Genomic DNA, 15,582 nt, shown 5'->3' with positions numbered 1-15,582 from the left:
ATCAATGATATCCTTGGAGACATAAGATACTACATCCATAAAATAAAAAAATGATTTTTTAACCCAGAAAATTAAAGAACTGAAACAAACATTTTTGGAATTGAAAATTATTATGAGAAATCAAAAATAAGAAGATATTACCCCCAAATTAGAGCAAATACGAAAAGATGAAAAACAGGAGAAAACAGAAAATCAGATAACTGTTATGGAGATTCCAGCTCCTGAGTGTTAGTTGCAGAATGAAAAGAAAAATGGAGAATAAATGTTTCAAAAATAATTTCCTAAAACTGAAGAATTGAGGTGTCGGAATGAAATGGCACATAGTATGTCATAGAATGCCCAGCATAGTGGATGAAGACAAACCCGTGTCTTGGCCTATTAGTGTGACATTTCAGATACCTGGGGACAAAAAGACTTTATAAACTTGTAGAGAGAAAAAGAAATCAGGTCCTAAGTATCCTATCAGGAATCAGAATGGCTTCATACTTCTCTACAACCATAGTAGAAATAGAAGACAACAGATCAATGTATTAATTTTCCTTTAGAGCTTTGAATTCTACTCCCAAACTCCCAGGAAGTATGATAGTAAAATAGACATTTTCAGGTATGCAAGGCCTTGAAAAATTTACCTCCCTTGTACCCTTTCTCACAAAGTTACTGGAAGTGCTCCACTAAAACCAGCAAGCAAAACAGAAGATATAAAAAGAAAAGAAGCTCTAACTCAGGAGAGAGGCCAAGGGAAGCTCCGGATGACAGCTGTGTACTAAAAGAAGACAACCAGTCCAGATTGGTGCAATGTGACTCAAGAGAGGGGCACACTGAGAACTTTCATCGCAAGACGCCTGCTGCCGTTAAACCTGCCGTTAAAACAATGATGGGGTGAGCTGGATGCAGCTTCCTCTGTTTTGCTCTTCCTGGCATGGGCTGAGGAGATTCCTGCTCTTCTCCACTGCCTGAACCAGCAAAGGACTCATTTCACTCCAAGGCAGCCTTCTGAGAACTGGAGGCAGGCATCAAAGAGCTGGAGAGCAGGAAACGCAGAGCAGCCTGTGCCCTCACCACACTCCTGCTAGGCGCTCAGTACCAGTCCCACACTACAGTGTTGTCAAATGTCCTGCCTATCAGGAGCCCCATTTTTCCTCAGATTCACTCATGGCCTTGCCCACCAACTTCCCCACAATAAGCTGTGAAAGCAGAAGCCAGATTTCTCCCAGAGACCTGATGGGCTTGCCTTCTCTTGGGACTTTCATCAAACAAAACCAATGTCTCTCTTTCCTTGCACAGCTAGGTTTCTATTTGCTGCTTGGTTTTCAAAACCATACAATATATTGTTTAGGGATACATACATAAAACTCTGGCTGCTAAAAAGGTAAGGAAGAAAATGAGTGACAAGTCAGGGTAGTGGTTATCTCCGGAGGTTATGCTACTGGGAAAGGGAACAGAGGAAGGGTCTTTAAGGAGCTATTTTCCCATTTCTTAAACTGGGGGTGTGGGCCCATGAGTATTTTAAAATCATTCTTTATATTGTACCTATATCTACTAAACATTCTTTTGTATTTACAATACATTTTGCAATTTATGAGATGATTTGGGTCACAGATTATGTTACAAAGAGTACAAGAATCTATACCATTTGTCTCTATTGTTCCCCATAACAGCAGTGGACAGTGTCTGTTCCCACCATCACGATCCTTTAATATGGCCCAAGACAGCAGTCACAGAAAAGCAATTCTAGAAGACACTTCATGGCAGGAACAAACAGAAACAAGACCCTCTGTAATTACCTTTCATATACAGCCTTGAGAAATGTCCTAATGCTCCTCAACTAGTGGGGATTCCTGCAAGCTCACAGGCTTCTGAGAGAAACTGAACGGTCTAGCCGAAATAGCTTGTTCTCACCATTTCCCCAATGTGACTGAGTCTTGTTCGAACAAACTGGCAATTCCAAAATAAATACCCCAGACAACAGGTTCACTTTCCCAGCATGATTCAGATGAAGCAGCAGAAATGTTTGTTAACTACTGACCCATGCTTGGTTGATTTCCTTAAACACTATGTATGGTATGCGCATACCACCATGACTAAAAGTCACTTTTCTTGAAAGGCATCTTGCTATTCGATTTCACTAAGCTGCTCCAACAGAAAAACTCTTTCCAGATTCTCATGTGCTGAATATTTTCCTTCCGTGTCTAGTCAAAGAAAGAAAGAAGTCATTCTACAGCATTCACAGAGGACTGAAGATGCTGCAGCCCAAGTCTCATGCTGTTTAGCCATCTGGCTGAGATGCAGCCTGTCTTCCCTATCCACTGATTTTCTCTTACCTCTTTTGGAATTCAACTCAAAATTCAGATGCAGACAATTGAAAGCAACTGGGCACTGATTTGAGTAAGAGCATTATGTTCCACTCACCTGACTAATAAACTGAAACAGCTGGCTATGTTACATTAACACCAATGGATTTATACTTTGACTTTTCTAAAATATCACTGGAAACAGCATCTTCAGAAAGAACAATTTTTCTCAGACTTAAATTGCCTCCACTTGAAGAAGACTGCTCCATTGTGAATAGGCTCACCTCTTAGAAGACTCAGTGAAATGTGTCAAGACATGGCCGCAGTACTTTTTCCTCAGATGTTTCTGATAAAGTATTGGCCATCAATAATGACTCTTCTCCCCAGATTAGAGCTTCTCAACCATGGCTGCACACTGGAATCACCTGGGGAGCTTTAAAAACTACTGGTGCTTGGGTCCCACCTTCCAAGAATGATTTACTAGGTCAGGGATGTGGTCTGGGTTGAGTTTGGAAAGCTCCCCCAGTGATTTTAATGCACAGTCAAAGGTAAGAACTATGGTCTATTAGAGAATAATAGTGACTAGTTTCCTCCTGTCAAAAATATAAGCTAACATTTCCTAAAAACCATCACTGCTGTAACAGTATTTATGTTTATATATGCCATGCAGCATAGCTAAGTAATTAAGAGTACAGAATCTTGAGTTAGGCTACCTGGGTTTGACTGCTGGCTTTGCCACTCACGGGCTGAGTGATCTTGAACAACTTACATAACTGCTCTGTGCCTCAGTTTCCTTATCTGTGAAATGGGCTAATATGAGTACCCATAGCTCACAAAATGGTGAGTAATTAATTAGTTGATATTTATAGAATGCTAAAACAATGGATATGACACAGAACATGCCTCAGTAATGTTTGTTGGATAAACTGTCAAGCCAGTTTCTGTCAAGAACCCCAAATAATACAGAATCACATACAACTTTCTTTGGAATGCCAATCACACATTTTTAGTACAAAAATCTCTCAGATTTTTTGTACTACCTCTTATTTTTATAATGGAACTTTATCCAGCTCTGGCCAAAGGGGCATTTTTGAGGGTCAAGAGGGAAATTTAACATAACCTAGCAACATTCTTTATTGCTGGGTCCAATCCTTTTTCCATCATTTCAGACATCCATGTCATTATTAAGAATCTGGTGTGAAATCTGAGCACTAGATTTGCAGGAATTGGCAAGAACGGCTTTAGAATTCCAAGTTTTTTATTTTCAAATGAGTATGTAACTGTCTCACCTAGAAGATAAAGGAATATTTTTTTCAAAGAGTTCTCTGTAGCCTTGTAGGAGATAGAGGACCTTGGATTTCTCTTACTTTAATTATATATATATAGTTATATATAATTATATAAATATATATAAATTATATATAAAATTATATAAAAATATATATATATGTTGCATGCCAAGCACCGTGCACAGAAATTTATTGATTCAAAAAATATTTAAAATAGGAGATCAAAACTGAATGCAGTCCTGAACTGTGAGAACAGACACTTGGCTGCACAAGCTTTTCAACTACACAGATAAATATGAAATAGTATTTGAGGAAAAATAGTTTCATACATGTAGCTCCTAAACACAGAGGAAGCCTGATGGTAAACATTTCAGAGTCTCTCTATCTTCCACTAATAATAGAACTGATTTCTTATCAAGGCAGTGCAAAAATGCTGCAGAAAGGTTGTGTGAAGAGAGACAGCTCCAAATAATATTCCGCAACACCACTTCAAATACATTCAGCTTGCTAATGCTTTCATTCAAAAACCAACACTTAAATTCTCTAATGTCATGAAATCGCTTCTTAAAAATAATGAAAGCTCATTTTTAAACATGCAGATTACTCATCAGACACTGCTGAGAGAGTGTGTAAACAGGCTCATTTCTACAGGACAACTTGGTACTATGTATTAAAAGCATTTACAGTGTTTATCCTCTAACACAGGGATTTATCCTTAGGAAGTAATGGACACTCATGTGAAAAATGTACGTGCAGGCAAGGTTATCATAACACTGCTTAATAGCAAAAAAGAGCACTGATTACTTAGAGGGTGGTATATTCATACAATGGGGTCCTTATTGAGTGAAATGGGAAACATTGAGTGAAATATTGAGTGAAATGGAAAATATCTGCGATAATGTTATCAGGAAAAGGTGGTTAAGTTATTTGGATAGCAGGACTCCATTTTTGTGGAATATAAGGATATTAATCACTGAAAAAATATATGGAATGATGCACAGCAAAATGTTAAAGGAAGTTATCTTTGATTAATAGGATTGTGGGAAATTTTCTTTCAGGCAGTAATTTTTAATTATTCAATTATGTATGGTTGGCACAATAAAATGAATAAAATAGCTAAAATTTTCAAAATAAAATGTAATAAAGATATATTAAATAATACTATATATATAAAATGAGGAAGGGGAACAGACCACTTTTCAACTTTCCCACATTTCTCAAGAGTTGTCTAAAATAAGTTCAGTAATGGCACCAAGGAAAGTTAACACATAGTTCTTATCCACTAAGAAATGGCCAGAAAACAAAGGCAGCAGAACTGAACATTTTAAAACCAAATAGTGTCTTCTGAAGTGAGGGCTACCCATATTAGATTGGAGTCAGCAGTCAAGTGTTTTAAAACCTTAGGTTCTCAAGACCCTAACTTTGGTATATGCTAACAGTTCAGTTACCTCACTTTTTTTTTCTTAAAAAAAAAAATATATATATATATATATATATATTTGGCGGGGGGTGCTTTCTGGTAAAAACCGGAAAGCCTGCTAGACAAATTCTAAAAGAGCTGTAACACTACTTTTTTTTTTTTTATCTTTAAACGGCATCTCAAGAACTCTTCTGGAAGTGTGAATTGCCCAAAGGAAACAGATGTTTAAAAGAACTGAAAGCTTAAGTGTCCCCAATTTACTTCGACTTATTTCTTACAACACTCCCACCTCCCTCCTCTCTGCTTTATTTCTCCAGTTCCCCCATATTTCCTAAAGGCTGGGGTCCTTCCCTACCAGGGACCAGGCTAAATCAGGAAAGATTCAAGAGAATCTAGACTTTGGGGGTGCCCGAGAAACAGAAAGATAGCTTTGAAGCCATTCAATACTCATTTGGTAATCTTAATTCTAACTCAGAATTGGTTCTTCTCTTTCCACCTTTTTTTTTTTTTTTCTCAAGGCTAAAACTAGACCAGAGAGCAGTCTTTTTGCACACACTAAACATAGCCATGTTTTGGTTTCTGCAGGATCAGGAAGAAGGTGAGTCCTGAAAATGGTTGGGCAAGTTCAATCGTCAGTGCTCACCTCTGGTCTCACACAGATGCCTCAGATGTCAGAATATGAAATCACAGACTTATAGAAAATTAGAGTTGAAAGTGGCTTTCTAAATATTATAGATGAATGCTACGAAAAGTGTGCTCACTGGTCTAGCAGCAGCAGTACTGCTTGGGTGCTTATTAGAATTGCAGACGCTCCAGTCCCACCACAGGTTCACTCAATTAGCAGCTCTGAGTGTGGGGTCTGGGTACCTGCATGTTTACTAGCTCTCCAGGTGCTTGAGGCTCACCTAAGTGAAAACTACTATTATAGAGTAAGAAGCTGAAGCACAGTGAGAGTATCGTTTGTCTTCACGAAACGGGAGAGAGGGGAAAAAAAGCAGTGAGACATCTAAATAAAGCTACACTGTTTTTCCGTTTCAAGATCTGCAATGCTGTACCCGCAGGTCTCTGGATTATCTTTCATTCCTAGTTGTCTTTTTGTTTTTACATCACTTCCCTTGGAGAAAGTGTGGCAATCATTACAGAGCAGCCCAATGCAGTCTCTGGAGCATGAAGGAGCGTTTAATTCAAACTCTTTTTACAAATCACTAGATTAATGAAATTCATCATACATGCGAGTTCTGGGGTATCAACTGCATGCAAATCATATCTAACAAGCTAAGCGCAGACTTCTAAAGCAGTTCCCAGAAAATCAGAGCAGCAAATGCTAGAATAGGAACGTGACTATATATTAATGTAAAAGAAGAACTGGAGTCCCTTATCTTATTTTCTCAGGCTGTCCTTCTCCACATCCACACCATGACTCAGAGAGGAGCTCTGAAATGTAGGGAGTTCTAGCTCACAAAAAAATTTACGTTTCCAAAAGATCATTTCTAAATCCTTTGTTTGAAAGCTGGACACATTTCCTCATTAAACAATGCTATAAGTAGTCTTAAATGTCCAATCAAAATAGATTTATAATAAAATTGGCATTATAAAAAATCTAATCATTTAAAAATACTTACACTGGAAAAAAAGTTCAAGCTCCAATTTATGTGCAACTTCACAAAGGGGGCCCCATTAGGTATGGGAGTCACAGCAGTAGGTTCTGGTGATGCAGAAATGTTGGGGGTGGATATCTGGTGTTGCATTCATCACTTCCAGGTTGTAAATCACCAGTGTTATGGACTTAGGATTCAGGATCCCAAGACGAAAGATCAATTTACTACATCAGCTACTATCCTAGAAAACTCTGACCTAATACCTTAAAGACGGCTGTAGCTCTGGCTCGTCTGGGTACCAAGACCAAAGTCAACTGATGTCTTACCTTTCTTATCTTTTATATTTTCCAACTCTTTCACCCCCCAAGTTGGGCTAGGTCCTGCCTCTTTGTAATTCTAGTCTCCACTTAATGTTACATAAAATATATCAATGTCTTAAGAATTTAATATCTTTCAAGGGAATTAGTCTAATTTCTAATCCCTTTTAAAATATTAAATTCATAAGACATTGATATATTTTTATGTAACATTAAAGAAACCCTACATCCCTTAACTGTTGCTCCCAAGTCGCCACATATCCTCCAGTCCTAGGCAAATACTAATTTACTTTCTGACTCTACAGATTTTTTTATTCTGGATCATTTTATACAAATGGAATCATATAATATGTGATCTTTTGTGACTGGCTCATTCATGATATAGTATGAATCAGTACTTCATCCCTTTTAATTTCCAAATAATATTCCATTTTATGGATATATCACATTTTATTTATCCATTTCTCAGTTGATGGACATTTGGGTTGTTTCCACTTTTAAGCTATTATGAATAATGTGCCCAAATGCCCACTTATACTCAAGTGTTTGTAAGGAAATATGTTTTCAGCTCTATTGGGTATATACCTAGGAGTGAAATTACTAGATCACATGGTAACTCTATGTTTAACCACTTAAGGAAATGTCACAGTTTCCCAAAGTGTCTGCAGCATTTTACATTCCCACCAGCGATGTATTAGGGTTCCAACTTTTCCATATCCTTGCCAACACTTCTTTTTTATTATAGACATTCTAGTGAACATTAAGTGGTATTTCAGTGTAGTTTTGATTTGCATTTTCCTATTGGTTAATATCATGCATTTTTCATGTGTTTATTGACCTTTTGTATACTTGCTTTAGAGAAATGTCCATTTAGATTCTTTGCCCATTTTTTAATTATTTGCCTTTTTAATATTGACTTGTAAGAATTCTTCATACATTGTTGATACACGCCCCTTCTCAGATATATGATTTGCAAAAGTTTTTCCCATTCTGTGGGTTGTAACACCCACTTTTTTGCTTATCACACAGAATGTGTCTGTCTGAATAGTTCGGTAGTACAGAATATCCACTTATTCCCGAATACTCAGCTCAAGTGGTTGCAGTCACATACTAGCTGGCTTTCTCACTGCTTGGTCCCACCTAAGGACCTTGTCATTACTCTTCCCTCAGCCTGGAACACTTCTGGAGCACATGGCCTGTGCTCTCACTGCATTGAAGCCTTGCTTCAATGTTACCACCTTTGAGAGGCCTTCCCTGCCCATTTTCTCTAAAATTGCAACTCCTCCCGCCCACCTCTCCATTCCCTTTTATATTATGTAAGTGCTTTTATATTATGTAAGTGCAAAGAAAATATATCAAGAATTGAGATTTGTCAGAAACTTTTGTTTGCCTTTCTTTGACTACTGGTTAAATTGAATGTTTTCTTGGATGTTTATTGGCAGCCATGTGCATATTTATATTTCTTCTTTGTAAATATACCATTCATGACCTTTGTTGATTTTTCTAATGGCATATTTGTCTTTCTTGTTAATTGTTAGGAATACTATGCCTTTGTCTATTATCAATAATTTTCCCAGCTTGTGTTTTCCTTGTTTATTCATGCTGTTTACCATATGAGAGTTCATTTTTATGGAGACTAGTCTATTTATATTTATTCATTGCCTTTGATGCATTCTCTTTACAGGAATACACAAAAGTGATTAGGTATTATCCTTAAAGCACTTATCATAACAATCCCTTTGTCAGACTGCCCTGTGATTTTTCATTCAGAAAGCACATACATCATACTACTGCAGAAACTTGGTTTTCTTTCACACTCAGCTCTCATACCTCATCACAGCAACTAATAGTGTTGCTTGCATTTTATTAAAAGCATTTAGCAACTGAAAGGTCCACTGTGGGAGATGACTACATTAACAACCCCAGTAAGTCACACTTCCCCATATCTAAGCCCTTGTGTAGTCCTCCCTCCCACAACGACACTGGGCTTGGTGATGTGACTTGCTCTAGCCAGTGAGACATAGGCCAATGTTATGTAGACAGAAGCTTCAAGACTGCTTGTTCATTATTCCTGAGAACTCATCTGCTATGATGTGAAAAGCTTAGGCTGGCCTCCTGGAATATGGGAGAGAATGTAGTGTGCCACCCCAGCTAAGGTCCAAATGCATTAGTAGGCCTAGATGACACCATGTGGAACAGAAATGGGCCATCCCAGTTGAGCCTAGCCCACTACCAACTTGCCTAATTGTGAATAAATGATTGTCTTCAACTGTTAAGTTTGGGGATGGATTTTTATACAACAATAGCTAATCATTCCCTTACCAGTAGATGTATCTTATAATTCAGTACAATGAAGTGCTATGTGGCCAGTATATCTTCCAAAACACACACAAAAACATAAAACATTTTTATGCTGGGTTAGAGGAAAAACATGGAGGATAAATATTTGTGTCAATGCGAATAAATTAAATGGTAGATGGTTTATGCCAATTTCCATAATTACTGATTGTATTTATATTTATTTAATGTAAATTTTACAAGTTTTTAAATGGAAATTCTTTTAGTAAAACAGCCTTTAAGATCCATCTGTAGAGTATCTATTCTGGGGCTTCTCCCACAACTATACTTACCCCATGGCAGGGACCACCTTTACCATTGTGTTCTTAGAAATGACTCCCTTGACTCTTGTTTGAGCAGTTTTGTGTGATTATCCAAGTCCCAAAATAATATCACCCTATCTGTATGACATACCCTATATGATATGTACTTCCAGAAAGGGAAGTATCCCTGTGTACTAATTAACAACTGCATATTTTCATATCCAGTTTCCATGCCTGTTTCAGAATATCATGGTCTTCTATACTCTACCCTGTAGTATTGATCCCTGTGCTGAGGTATTCATGAGGGGAACCTTCTGCAAAAGAGACTTGCGAAGGGCAGACCAAATGTCTACTCAAGGGACTTCCCTGTGTGAAGGGAAATTTATAGAATTCAATCTGATGTGTATATAATGCTGGCTGATTCCTTGGATGATGGTGTTCATGAGGTCACAGTTTGGCTTAAACAGACAAGTTAACCTATTTCATGAAAACACCACTCCCACCTTCTCAAAAAATCTTGTTCTAAAGCCACAGTTCATTCAAAGCCCTGGGTATGTGATTTTGAAAGGGAGGTGCTAATGTAATGCCCATTGCTATTAGAAAGAATATAAAGCAGCCTTACTGCTTATTGGAAGAAAAGAATATCACTTTTTGTTAGAAACTACCCAAATTCAATCAAGCAATAAGTCTATGACACTTGCTAGCTATGTAGGCAAGAGAAACGAGGCTTGAAAAAAAAAAAAAAAAAAAAAAAAAACATTGCTAAATTATACCCTCTCATCCCTCCTATTTATAGGTTGTCAAATTGTAAGATTCCACTCTTAGCTGGGCTGGACAGACGAGACAGAAACAGCATAATATCTCTGGAAGTGACAAACAGCTGGCAGAGCTTATGTGCTTCCCTTGCTGATAGAAGAAACAGAACAAAGGGCCAAAGAAGTGAATGGCAGTCAGTAAGCCCAAAGTGAGATGCTTTTCACAAGCGGGCCTTCCATTTCTGTGCTTTACAAAAAAAGAATGCAGGGGGTTGGGGAGAAAAACAAGATCAAGGGAAACTTAAGACCCTTTGTATGTTTAGGCTTTCCAGCTGGGTACACAGCTCACCCAAATATCTATCCTCTCCTGCTGTTACTAAAAATATATGGAACAGCTCTTCCAGGAGGAAAACGGTCACATATCACCAAGGAGACAGGAAGATACTCATGATATGGTTTTTAAAATGACTTGAGAATCCAAGCAACCCTTGATTCCTCTCTCTGGACTCTGCCAAGAGGGTAACTAAAGTTTCTGCCTAAAAAGAGATTTTTCTTCTCAGATAGAATTTTGTCTGTTCACATCTGATACTGGGAATCAGCTGAAATCTAAAGTGCCTTAAAACTAGTTCATTGTGAAGGCAGACATTCTGGCAGGAAAACTAGAAAATGCTGCCACCAAAATAAATGCACATTGTCTTGTACCAACTGCTACTAGAAAGAGATTTCAAGGATTCTAGCAGAAAAGAGAGGATTGACAAGAAATTGAGCATGGGAGTGCTATTGGGAGAAATGTAAAACAAAATCATTTTCAAATGAAGGGTATTTCTCACAAAATTGGAAGGCAAAGCTTTCTTTCTATGATATGCAACATGGAAGAAACAGGATGCATATTTTTCTCACAAGTCTTGCACAGTTGCTTTTCTTTGAATAGGGCCCTTTGCTTGCATCCTGCTGCCAAGAAAATGTAGGGCAAGCTAACACAAGCACTGCAAAATGGGGGACTCCATTAAACCTGATTGCAATTCATCTCCACATCCCCAGTACTTGATTGACTCAAAAAAGGCTGGCTATTTGTGTGATGTTCCCATTATTTTCTCATTTTCATAATGCCTATTGTCTTTGAATTCACCGTTAAATTCACTGTTAATATTACACTTTATATTTGGTCATTTTGTTCCCCTTCTTTCCCATACAAAATATGTACAATTCTTACACGTGTGCTTAATTCACATTCAGGAGAGGATAAAGGGGTGGAGGCTCCCTTAACATTTCCAAAGAAGATTTTTTTTTAATAAGTGTGGAACTTGGGTGAAGATAATTAGATAAATCCTGTTAATCAAAATCCTTGATTCATGAGGACTCATCATGGCATTCTTGTGTTTATTAGATTAATATGCACATACACACATGAACCCACTACCCAACACAGAGACTAGAACATGGATAATAACTTACATCTCCATATGTAGTGACCTCCATTTCCTTCCCCTCCCTCCCACATCCCAGGATAGCCACTATAAAGAACCATGTGTTGTGTTGATCTTTGATATATTCCTGTCATGCAATCATGGGTGACTTACTTTAACTTAATAAGATTCATCTACAGTGTTGTGTATTGCAATAATTCATTCGTTTCTACTGCTGTATACTACTCAAAGTATGAATCAGGGAAAGCAGGAAGTAAAATTTAGGGTATGAATACTTTATTGCATTAATTTATTTTACATTTGTTACTTCTTATGCAAACAAATGTTATACAAAGCATCATTTGTTTTAAAACAATTGACCATATAAAACAAGTTGCTATTGTTTTTATTGTACTTTATAACTAATTTCTTCACTTTCCTTTTTTCATATTTTCAAGAATTGAATGCTCATTTTGGGTTCTATACTGGGTTTTCTTAAAGATTAGTGATATTAGAACTGGTGCAGATTAGGGCTGCTAATCCAAAGTCAGTTTGTTATAACAGTCAAATTAGACTCACCCCCAAATTCTAATTTATTTAACATTTCCAGTGATCTCATGGCCAGAAACTCCTGTACAAGATATAAGGCACTACTGACACCAAGCTGAACAAAACCATTCCTTTTCCTCAAAGTTCTCACTGCCTAATGCAGGGGGGAATGATAATTTTAAAAATCTACAATAATACAAAGGTAATTGCAGAGTCTTAGCCCAGGAATCAACTTCCTGGTAGAAGAAGAAGAAAAAAAAGGGTATACTAAACAGAGGGACATTATGCAAAGGCACAGAGGTGGGAGAGTTATCAAGTGGTCAGGGGTCTCCAAGCATAGAGATAAGAAAATCAAGAGTTAGGCCGGGTGCGGTGGCTCAAGCCTGTAATCCAGCACTTTGGGAGGCCGAGACGGGCGGATCACGAGGTCAGGAGATCGAGACCATCCTGGCTAACACGGTGAAACCCCGTCTCTACTAAAAATACAAAAAACTAGCCGGGTGAGGTGGCGGCGCCTGTAGTCCCAGCTACTCGGGAGGCTGAGGCAGGAGAATGGCGTGAACCCGGGAGGCGGAGCTTGCAGTGAGCTGAGATCTGGCCACTGCACTCCAGCCTGGGTGACACAGCGAGACTCCGTCTCAAAAAAAAAAAAAAAAAAGAAAATCAAGAGTTAAAACTTAGAGCATCTTGAACTTTGAATCAAAGCAACTTTATCCCAGGGAGCCACTTAGAGATTTCACACAGAGGAGGGATAGGATCAGATTTACTATACCACAAAATGGGTGGCACTGGAGAGTGGGCTGTGGGTAAGAACAGTTAGAATACTAGTCTAGGATCCAAGCAATACATGATGTGGACCTGGACTGAAGCGGCTGCATGGATCACGGATACAGGAGAGGAGGACACAGATTTCTGTCATATTTATGCAGCAAAGTTGACCAAAAAGAAGACACAGACTCAACAAAAAATGAGCTTAACATACAAATTAGTGGTCTAAAAGTAACTGCAGTACAATTGTTTCAAGTACCATGCCTAAAAGAATAAAAAGTTGCCCATAGGAAGAGAAAAGCTTCTCTGGAATATTGCTTTCATCCCAAGAAACCTTCCAAATACTGAAGCATGTTTTCATAAATTACCAGTTGTTATTATTTGAAATCATACTCACAGAGTACAACCCCAAAATTTTTTATAACAAGCTAATCTTGTTATCATCCACAAAAGAGAAAATGTGATACCCAGTTAAAATCTTAGTCTAATTGTGTTTTAAACATATGGTTCATTCTCAGTATTCACAGCACTTATGTTTTATGAAGTCACCACAAAGACTGAATTAACAAATACTGAACCATTGCTCCTAGGGGAAATATAGGAGTAAGTTCCTACAAGCCTCTGGTCACATTTTTGTTACCTAATCAATACATAACCTTGTTTTATGTGAGTTTGTTTAAAGACACTATATTTAACATATACTTTTGGTTCATTATCATTAACTCACAGCCAACAGTGCTTCTAACTCCTACCGAAAGGAAGCTTATCTAATACACAAATTTTCTCTGTAAGGCACATTGCAGGCTTCTTGTGCTTAGGAACACTGAACAGCCCTTCAGCACTATAGTTAAAGACCACCTTAAACACCAAAATCAACAACATAAAGCACAAAAATCAGGAAAAACACAGCACTAAATAGATTACAAATAAATACTTTTTTATAGTATGAGAGCTGAAATAAGAAGGTACAGTATTGCCTTGTTTGACTTTAACAGGGAATGTGCATGTCAGGTGAATCAAAGTTTTTCACTTCTCTGTGCATGTCTGTGAGTGACAGCAAAAGCACCAGAAGTATCGATTTGGGGGTTACAAATAGTAATAGATTCTAGCAAGTTGGCAAATTTGCAAATATAGAATCCACCAATTATGAGAATTGACTATATTTCCAAGAGATCATGTCCTACCTTGAGGTCTCAAAAAGCACTTTCGTAGGTGGACAGAGAAAGTTAGTAACAATGCCAAAATTTTAGTTGTGTCCTTTTCCAGAATGAGTTCAAAAGTGTCTCTTCGGACTTCATATCAAGATGACCCCTTTGTTCATCTTCCATGAGCCTGGAAAAAGCTCAGTTTTAAATCAGGTTTTAAATATAAGAAGACCAAAGTTTTGAAAAATTGAGAAGCAAGTTCTTATTTCAGAAAAAAAGAATGAAAAGGACCAGGAATGAATTCTAGATGACCTGATTCCTAAACAAATGTTCCATCTTCTGTGGTAGTGCTTCTCAAACTTTAGTGTGCCCATGAATCCCCTGGGAACTTGTGAATAATGCTACTTCTGGTTCAGAAGGTCTGAGGTGAGACCTCAGGATTCTGCATTTCTAACTAGCACCCAGATGATGCTGATGCTGCACAGACTTTGGGTAGCAAGGGGGTAGATCACAAGCTCCCCCAAGAAATTTATCAGCCTTGATATGGACCTATGTCCAATAGATGATAATTATTTAGATTTTAAAAAGCACTTCAGTTTAAGGTTATATATTAGATACTAAAAAGTAAGTAAACTTTCAGAATATCAACAGTTCCACATGTAGAACAGCCTAGAATTGACAATGCCATTGATTTTACTGCCTAAGACTATTAGTGTTGTATGGAAAATAAAGTAATTAGGATCTCAATACTGCTTTCCAAATAGGATCTCAGATTTGGGAGTATTTTTCTCTTCTCTCAACTGACCATTAGCAGCATTAAGGACGTAAAGAAAAAATCATCTGAAAGATACAGAATGCTTCATTTGCAGGCAACTGACACACAAGTGGGCAAAGTACCACTTGTCCATTTTAACATGCAGATAAGGGAATCTGTTATCTGCAGATAAAGGCATTTGCTTCTCATTGCCTCTATGCTCTTACCCCCAGATACACAGAATAAATCAAAGACGACTTTGTGAAATAAAGGGCAGTAGAAGCACAGATCACACAACCTGTCATTTTGGAAGGAAATCTGGCACTAAAGAGCCAGCGAGAAGAGCAGTTTGATGCAAATGCCCCAGTGAAAATTTGATTTCCAAGATATAATTCAGAGGAAAATTAGTCTCCCACAAAGATTTGTAGAGCTACAAAAATAACCACGAACCAGACAAAAAGAAGACTGTGTTCACTACTACTGTAGAGGGGCAGACAATTGTAGAGGACAGAGAGTAAGAAAGGCCTCTGGGACACTCAAGACTGATTCTTTCAGGCCACTGATTCCAGCTTGATAGTTTGTGTTTAATAATTTAAATATAAAAATTCAAAGTTCCATTTGAGACCAAACATAGAGTTCTTTACCACCTGAGCAAGTCTGATTTTCCTTGCTACTTGAGGACTATTCATA

At 37.8% G+C, this 15,582-nt stretch overlaps 1 protein-coding gene and 1 non-coding gene across 2 annotated transcripts in view; both read right to left on the bottom strand.

The window, feature by feature from the left end:
* The window catches only part of TSPAN7 (tetraspanin 7), a 118,779-nt gene that overhangs the window by 69,360 nt on the left and 33,837 nt on the right, over positions 1-15,582 (bottom strand). The window lies entirely within an intron of this gene.
* On the bottom strand, positions 5,088-5,149 carry LOC115898869. The gene has a single exon (XR_004058525.1). It is a non-coding gene; the product is annotated as a U7 small nuclear RNA (small nuclear RNA).

The sequence above is a fragment of the Rhinopithecus roxellana genome, chromosome 7 (assembly GCF_007565055.1).
Source record: "Rhinopithecus roxellana isolate Shanxi Qingling chromosome 7, ASM756505v1, whole genome shotgun sequence".
In the NCBI taxonomy this organism is placed as follows: domain Eukaryota; kingdom Metazoa; phylum Chordata; class Mammalia; order Primates; family Cercopithecidae; genus Rhinopithecus; species Rhinopithecus roxellana.
Note: the sequence above shows the minus strand (reverse complement) of the source record. Positions and strands in the feature narration are given on the sequence as shown.